Raw genomic sequence first — 8,777 nt, 5'->3', positions numbered from 1 at the left:
GAGGGAGGGAAGAATAGAGGGAGGGAAGGAGGGAGGGGTGAAGAAGAGAAAAGCAACTCCTCTCTCACTCTATTATCCGTCTGTCACAGGGCTCCTGGGAAGTTGCTATGGTTACAGGGACTCACGCCTCAGTGTCCTTTTAACTATAGCTCATAAAGGCAGCATTCAGCTTTAGGCCATGATGCAGATCTCCCTCACTCGCTCTGTCTTTTTCTCTTTCTGTCTGTGCTTTTACTTCCGTTTACATCTCTCGCTTAATATGTACACCTTTCCTCACTCTCTTTCTTTGCCTCCCAAACTTCAGACAGAGCCACCCATTCGTCACCCTCCAACCACTACCATCATCCCTTTGTTTGATGTGTCAATCCCCCTCCCCTTACCCCTCTCTTTATACTCTTGAGTCACACCCCTACCTCTCGCACCGTAGGAGAGGCGCGATCCTGTCTCAGACTGAAATTTTCAAAGTTTCAGCAAGCTCAGTCCAAACAGTCCCAGCGTAAATCAAAGAAAATAGCTGAGTAACCACTGATTTGCATTTTCTCCCCACTTACACATTTCACTCTTGCTATAGTGGCATATTAGTAACTAAGCAAAGGTTTGTGTCACCCCTAATTTCTTTATGTTTTCCTATAAAATGGGAAATAGATGCAGTAAATTGTTGAAATATGTAACATACATGGAAGTGCAGTATGTAAGGCAAAAACAAAGTTTGTACAATTCTGATGAGTATGAAAGTCAATATTCTGTATGATCACCTTTATTCTTTAACACAGTCTGAACACTTTTAGTCAAAGTAAGCAGTCTTCAGGAATAGTTCTCCAGGATTCTCTGAGGACAATCAAAGCGCTTCTGTGGATTCTGGCTGCCTTTTGTTATGTTCTTTGTCATGATGATCCCACACTACTTCAATAACGTTGCAGATCTGGGGAGGCCAATCCACAACTGACATTTTCATTGTGTATTTTTCTTTCCAGGTATGCTTTTAATGCATTGTAGTGATTTTTTTATGAACGTACTATATGATGCTGACGCCAATCAGAGACTTTCCACTTCTTGATGGTATTGCACAGTGGAGCAAAATTTAACTGTATTTCCCTGCATTCATAATTCAGTTAATTTTGACGAGATGACCAACACCACTGGCTGAAATCGACCTCCAAACCATGACAGAGCCTCCACTGTTATAAAGATGTATTATCAAGACAAAAATTTTGAATGCTACTATAAAGTGGGGGTTTTTTAAAGCCCGCCCGCTACTTCTTCTTTTCAGACACACTGCACATTATCCCAACATATGCAACTAATTTTTAATATTAAAATATGAAAAATTCTGCTCTTTGGGAATCACCTTGTTGATGCAAAAATACTGTTTTATGCTGTCAGACTGTGTCATCTGTGGCATTTTTCACAGATTCAACAAAAGAAATGGTGCATGAAAACACAATTTAGTAGTTTAGTTCCTTTTTATGCTTGAATGGTTCATATGTCAGTGTTAGGTGGCTTAACAAAAAAGCATTCCTCTAAAAATGGTTTAGTATAAAGACTGGAATGATAATGACTGAACTTCAGAAAACCAAGAGAACTGTAGCTTAAGACCACATTAAAAATTATCAGGAAATCTGCCTCCTTGGAAGCAAAATATAAAGTAATGAGAGGTGTCTAGGAATTTTTGCATGGTACTGTATTATTTATCTGTCATACAGGGTTATGAGTGAAACATTATTTTTCTTTTTTGACTTCATTTCATTTGTTTTTTTGGGGGTAGGGGTTGTTTGTTTGTTTTTTAATGAAATATAACTTTATTATACATGCATGAAAAACAAAATTAAGCACTTCTCAACATTCTGGACACCGTTTCCTGTGTAACCCTGTTGTAGTTTTTAAGTAAATCTATTAGCTGTGAGTCTGAAAGTTCCTGGGGAAGGCAAAAAAGAGGGGCTAACCTGGCTGGCTTTAAGCCCAGAAGAGAAGCCTTTTGTCTGGGTAAGACATAAGTAGCACAGGCCATATGAGGGTAGAGGCATGCGGCAGCTAGCAGTGAGAAATATCCAACATGATTGAAGGGAAAGAAAGTGGTGCAATGCCACATGGAAACAGTGGACAGTGGGAAAAGTACACACTAGACAAATTCAAGAAAATGTGGGGAAAGGTAGCAGAAGGGAGAAGTTGAATATTTGAGAAAGACAGGCAATGACAAGAGGGAGAAAAAACAGAAAGAAACAGAAGGCAAGAGTGAAAAAAGGAAAAAGAGAATTCAAAAGGTGCTGGCAGTGCATCGCCGTTGAGTCAGCCAGTGTCAGATCTGCCAGAACACTGAAGCCTTTGACTTTGCTTAAGTCCCTCATTGCAACACTCAATCACTTGACATCCAGGCCCTTTTTATTCACCTGCTGTCACCCACAAACAAACACTTGATGAAGAGAGCAGAAAGGCCAAGAAAAGAGGCGAATGTCTCCACTTCACTTTGGAAGTATCTCGAGATCAACTCAAGCAGCAGCAAACACTGTGTAAAATGCATTCATTAGCACAGCTAACTGACAACAGAATAGGAGTAGCAAAAGTATGTTTTAAAGATATTTAAACACACATCAGGTTTTGTGAGCAGCAGGTTATGATTTTTGCTCACTATTCAAGATGTTTAAGTCTGATATCCTGAATAACTTTGTGGGAAATTTGATATGGTGAGTTTATGGACTAAATAAAAACAGTTATGTTCAATGCATATTTTTAAGGGTGTAATCATCTTTCAATATCAAATAGCTGAAAACAAATAATAAAACGTAAAATACATTTTTTGAAAAAGCACACCATTGAAAAAAAATTATTTAATTAATTATTTAGTTAATTTGAGCTGAAATAATCATTGGTAAATAAAAACAAAAACAAAATCAGTTTTTGAATTTCACTAAAATAAAGAGCGATTTTTTTTAAAGGTAACATAAATTATGGTATAATTGAAAACAGTACAATTAAAGCTCTACTCATTTACAAAAACAAATCGAGGGAGTGTAATATATTCTGTAATTGTATTAGTTTAAAAACATCAATTTCAAGATGATTTTGACATTTCTGTCATAATACATTTGAAGGAAATACTGTGTATGTTGAGATTAGGCTAATCTCAGATTTTTAAAAAATAATCTAAATAAATGAAGGAGTTTAAATGCAGTCAGGATTATTTAAATGTTACTGACTTTGTAATCTTCTAAAATAAAAATGATCATTTTAGATGTGAGAATTGACAGTATTCCAACTCTCACTTTTATTGTTGTCAAAACCGATTTTATGTACACACTGCTTGATGTAGGAAGTGACTTTTGCCATGGCTGAACAAAGGTTTCAATTTATTGAACAACTAGAGTGGAATGTTTTAAAGCTGGGATCAGTGAACAAGCAGCCCTTATTCTGTGCTTGTCGTTATCTACACAACAAAGATTGAAGAGTAAAATAAATTTGCACGCGCGCACACGCACACACACGCACACACACGCACACGCACGCACACGCACGCACACGCACGCACACACACGCACACGCACACACACGCACACACACACACGCACACGCACACACACACAAACACCAGAGGTCTTTATAATGCAGTATGATTTACGTTTGATAGGATACCTTCTGGTACATAAAGCTGCACAGCTGTCGGGGAATGACAGTCTCAGTGATTCAAGATTCAAACATTTCTTAAGCGTGATGACATCAAGATGACCTCTACCACAGTCAGTGTAAAAAAAAAAAAAAATGAAACAAATCCCTCAGGCAGAGATGTTGTTTGTAGGTTAGATGAAATGTGCATGTCTGTCTGAGTAATGCTGCTTTAGTTTACCCAGTTTTGGGTTTTGTATTTTGCATTTGTTGTACAAACAGGATATTTTGGGTTTAAATTGGATGTCACTTCAATCTGAGTTTATGGGTGGTTCTGGTAAATAGTTGTGTGACTCACCACAGAGCTGAATGCAGTGTGGTGCTCAAGGGAGTCTTTATTGGTCAGTGGACAAATTGATTCTCAAGGAAAGACAAGACACAAAGAGGTAGGGCAGCAAAAGTTGGATCCGGCTTAGTTTTTCCGTATTATATAAATAACAGTATTATAGTTGCTGTCATAATTATTGTGTTGGGTATACATATATAACATATCCATGATGCATATCTGTCTAACTACTTGACTGCATGCTGTTCTGTCGTCCTGTCATTGGTGTTTAACTGAAAGCACTTTCTGTGTCATTATTTCATCCATCCTTTCATCAGTCTACGTATAATTGCCACCAGACCTTTTCCAGGACATAAGTAACATCCAAGCAGCAAGCTCCAGATCTTAAAAATTAAGCTAATGTGAAAGTGTATTCAAATTAGTCCCATTAGACTTTGTTAAAATGCCAAGCTTTACATCAGAAATAAACAAAAACAGCCTGACACAACAACGGTTAGTATCTGTAACTAGTTTCCTACTTTTTAACCGTAAAAAGCTGTGAATTATTTCCATGACTTACTCACTTAAATTGTATTAAAGCTTAAAGTTATACATTATTAGGGTACCACATGTCACTTCGAGCAACAGGTGGGTGTTAACACAGGCAGCTGTACTGTTCGGTCAACTGAACTGGACTCAACCATGTTTGTACTTTTCTATTTTGTGCTCCTTCCTCCTGATGTTGCTGTCCACTGGGATTGCCACATCTATTACAACTGCAGGCTTCTGCTCCTTGTCAACAAGCACTATGTCTGTTTGGTTTGCCAGCAGCTGCTGGTCTGTCTGGAACTTTAAGTCCCACAGGACCTTAGCACTGTTGTTTTAAACGACCTTCAGTGGTGTCTCCCATTGGGAGTTGGGTACTTCTATGTTGTTCCTATACACTATCTCAGACAGGATATGCCTCTCCGAGTACAGCCTGCAGCCTGGGTCCTGTCGACTCTGGATCTGATGCTTAGGGCCTGTTCTTGTGTTGCCATGATCAGAGCTTCTGTCCTTTCCTTTATGTCAGCCTTTTCCTGATAGCCATCTACCTGTATTCGTGAACACTTCACATTTCTTCCTAGATTATTCCTGGATTGAGGTTCTGGCACTCACTAATGCTCATTCTTCCTATTTCCATAGTTTTTCGAGCCTAAGAATCCTGGATGTTGGGTGTAGACCTCCATGCATTGTGAGGAGTTTAGGGGTCTTGACATTGGTGGCATCTACTTCCTCTTATGGTCAGCTTATTATTCCAGCTGGGTACCAAATGGTCAATAGGGTGCATGCACTGATGGCTTGGAGTTTACTCCTCCTGCTGAACTCTCCTCCTGCTGAACTGGTTTCCCAGTACCTGTCATATCTTCTGGAGGTATTTGGCTTCTGTTGACCTTTGTGCTTCTTTATCCTGGTCCCCGTTAGCCTGTAGGATACCCAGGTACTTGTAGCTGTCCTGCATCTCCACTATTCTGCCCTCTTAGTTTATTTCAAACATTTAAAAGAACAAAGTATTGCTATTGACATATATCAATATTCAGCAAGCCAATACAACCCAAAACTAAATACCTGATATATCAATTTTCTGTATATAAAGTAACTCATATATTATGCTAAGGGATACTAGTGTACTTGTGTGTCCAGATCTGGTCACTTCTGGCTCCAAAAAACAAAAACTCAAAACCTAAGGTTTGAAACTGTCCCTATGGCAGTTTTTCACTTTTCTGAGAAACTGGACATTGAGGGTCATTATCTATTCAGAGCCATTCCTGTCATCACACTGAAAGAAAGCACAGTGACATTTCTGCCACAGATTTCAACAGATAATAACATCTTTATTTTTAAGAATAATCTCTACAGACGGTGGATGAGATTTCTATATAACAAAACTTTCTGTTGAAAACGAAGGCTAACTTTATGATAGTGTCATTATAATAAGACAAATGTGCCATATATTATATTATGTATATATTTTGTTTACAAACCTAAAACCTTTGTTTCTGTTGAGCTGACATAAGCCTTGAGATGCAAAAAAAAAAAAACATTTCTACTCAATCAGAGTGAGAGGTTCAAAAACATCTACAACCACTAAATGAGAGGACTTTCAAAAGTCAGAAGATTATTACCTATTATAATGCACAATTTCACACCGTATTCATTTACTAACTGGTGCTTGAAGATGCTTTTCTTTCTCTATTATCTTGTAAAGGGGTAAAAGTGCACATAAGTAACTAGAGGTCAGCAAAATAATATGAAAAAATATAAACCATACAATTCAAACAACATCATCCTTGCTGTTAGACAGAGGTTATAAACACCTTGTACAGTGACTGTACTGTACAGCGACTACAGTGAGTGTACAGTCTTATCCACTTTTGTTCTTCACACCCTCCCTCTCCTGTTTCCTATATAAAGACGCTGCCTAGCTGTCACTCCTACTGAGGCTGGCCAACAAAGAAACGTTTCAGCTTAAGTCCTGCCCACAATATTGAGCTTAACAGAAAACAAAACTTTTTATTCATGTTTTAATCACATTTCCATTGCATTGGGGGCAATGTTAATGATCTATCACCGTCTGTTTTAACTCTTTAGCTATTCTGTTTGATTGCATGACAAAATTACATTAAAAAGTAACATGAAGCCTTAGGTAGACTACAGCAATACATCTGTAAGAACATAAAGGCTATATTCCTTTTTGCAAATACACTTACTGGACACTTTATTAGTTACACAGTGATAGTACTATGTTGAACCTCTTTTTGTCTTCAGAACTGTTTTAACTATTTGTGCTTTAATTATTTGTGGCGCAGATTCAACAAGGTGCTGGAAATATTACACCACATACCACAGGCGCTCTACTGGACTGAGATCTGATGACTGTCATTTGAGTACAGTGTACATTGTAATTTTCAAGAAACCAGTTTTTGTGACATAGCATGTTGCCGTGCTCAATGCAGCCATCAGAAGATGGCTAAGGAAAGGCAACATCAATCTTGAAAGGCACATCCCATCCAGATGTTGTCTTTTTCAGTCTTTTGCATATTTCATCAAGACAATGTTAAACTACATACTGCATCTATTACAAGGCATGGTTGTCCAGATCTTTCACCAACTGGTGCGTCAATAAATGAAGAAAAGAGAGAACATCCTCGCCCAAAAGTCCAGCAGCTGGTCTCCTCCATTTCCAGACATTTATGCACTGTTGTTAAAAAAAGAGGGGATACTACACAACAGTAAACACTGGCCCAGCTTTTATGTGACATGTTGCCAAAATCAAAATCAATATGCGGCAATACTTTTCTTAAAATGACACATTTTGTCATTTTCACATTCTATTGTGAATAAAATATCAATTTATGGGATTTAGATTTTACACAGCATCCTAACTTTTTTAGAAATAGTCTTCTAAATAGATGTGCAGCAAATGAATTGTGTGTTTGCTCAGAAACGATAAATACCAGAAAAAACAGAAAAAGACACATTTTAAAAATCACACAAGAATAATACATATTTCTAAAACAGAAGGTGAGTGTTGACCTAATTCTTCTTGACCTCAGCAACAGCTGAGCAACCCACTCACGATTATTGCACGATGCCAGATTGAATAAGACAATATGATTACTTCTGGGCCCTCTGGTCAGCCGGACAGTAATGACAGACACATTTCATTTCCTGTTTCTGTCCTGAGCAAGGGAAGAAAGCCAGAAAGGATTATGTCAGATGGCTGTTGATTCAGTGTTGCCTGATTGTCCCTGATTCAGATTGGGGGGAGAAAGGATTTAAGGAGAAAAAACATAGAAATGTTTAGAGCTTGGGATTTTTAAAAAGTCCCTAGAAATCTCCAGTTTGAATAGTGCCTACAAATTCAAGAAATTCAACAGCATCTTCATCATCTTCAGCAGTAATAGTGTTACACTTTTTTACAGCACTGGATACTTTGATGATATTTGGAGTTATTTTATGTTTATTCTATACTGCATTTGGTGTATTAATTCCTGTTATTGGCTTTTTGGTTTAATGCACATTGCTGGCATAATACATTATTGCATTTTTTTTAAAGGTTTCCTTGCAATCGTCTACATCGATTTTATAATCTGTCTACATTTGTTTAACTTGACAAGCGCTATAATGTGACTTTTAAAAACGACTGCTATAAATGAGCAATAATGTTATTATAAAGTAAAATAGTTAAACCAAAAAGATCATCAACAGTACTAATGAACACGTGAATCAGAAAAGTCTTTCTGTGACAGATCTACTTCTCCTGTCACCTCCTGTGCACAAGCTGCTTCCTCCATATAAACTAAAATGGGAATTGGTGGAGAGGAATTTAGTTAATATGTGTTTAAAGTAGTTTTATTGTTAAGATGAAACAAAAAGTTCAAATTCACAACTCTGACCCAACTACAGCGTCTGTGTACACTAGGGTGACCAGGTGTCCCACTTTATAGAGGGAGTGCACATCATTTTTATTCCTTGTCCCCGCGTTCCACATATTGAGACAGTGGCCCACATTCTGATTGGCTGTAGCCTGCAATACACTTTTCCAAAGTCAGGCTTTTAGCCAATGTACGTAAAGAAAGCAGGGAAAGCTTTCATCATAGTCAAGAGCAGGTTATCCTGTGTTTTGCTGCCAGTAGGGAAAACTTAACAAAGTCACAAGTGATGTGCATTTTGGCCGAACATGATGGAAACAGAATGAAAATAAAAGAACAAAAAATCCCTGAAAACTACATATAATTGGGTGAAGCTGTTGGAAGGCACTTCCTTTGCTTTTTTGCCAGGGTTATTTTTCAATTTTGTGTGAGGGGAAACA

Source organism: Aulonocara sp. 'chitande type north' Nkhata Bay, linkage group LG7 (genome assembly GCF_057382095.1).
Source record: "Aulonocara sp. 'chitande type north' Nkhata Bay isolate Kocher_YH1m ecotype deep benthic linkage group LG7, A_spYH_male_GT1.1, whole genome shotgun sequence".
Classification (NCBI taxonomy): domain Eukaryota; kingdom Metazoa; phylum Chordata; class Actinopteri; order Cichliformes; family Cichlidae; genus Aulonocara; species Aulonocara sp. 'chitande type north' Nkhata Bay.
Note: the sequence above shows the minus strand (reverse complement) of the source record.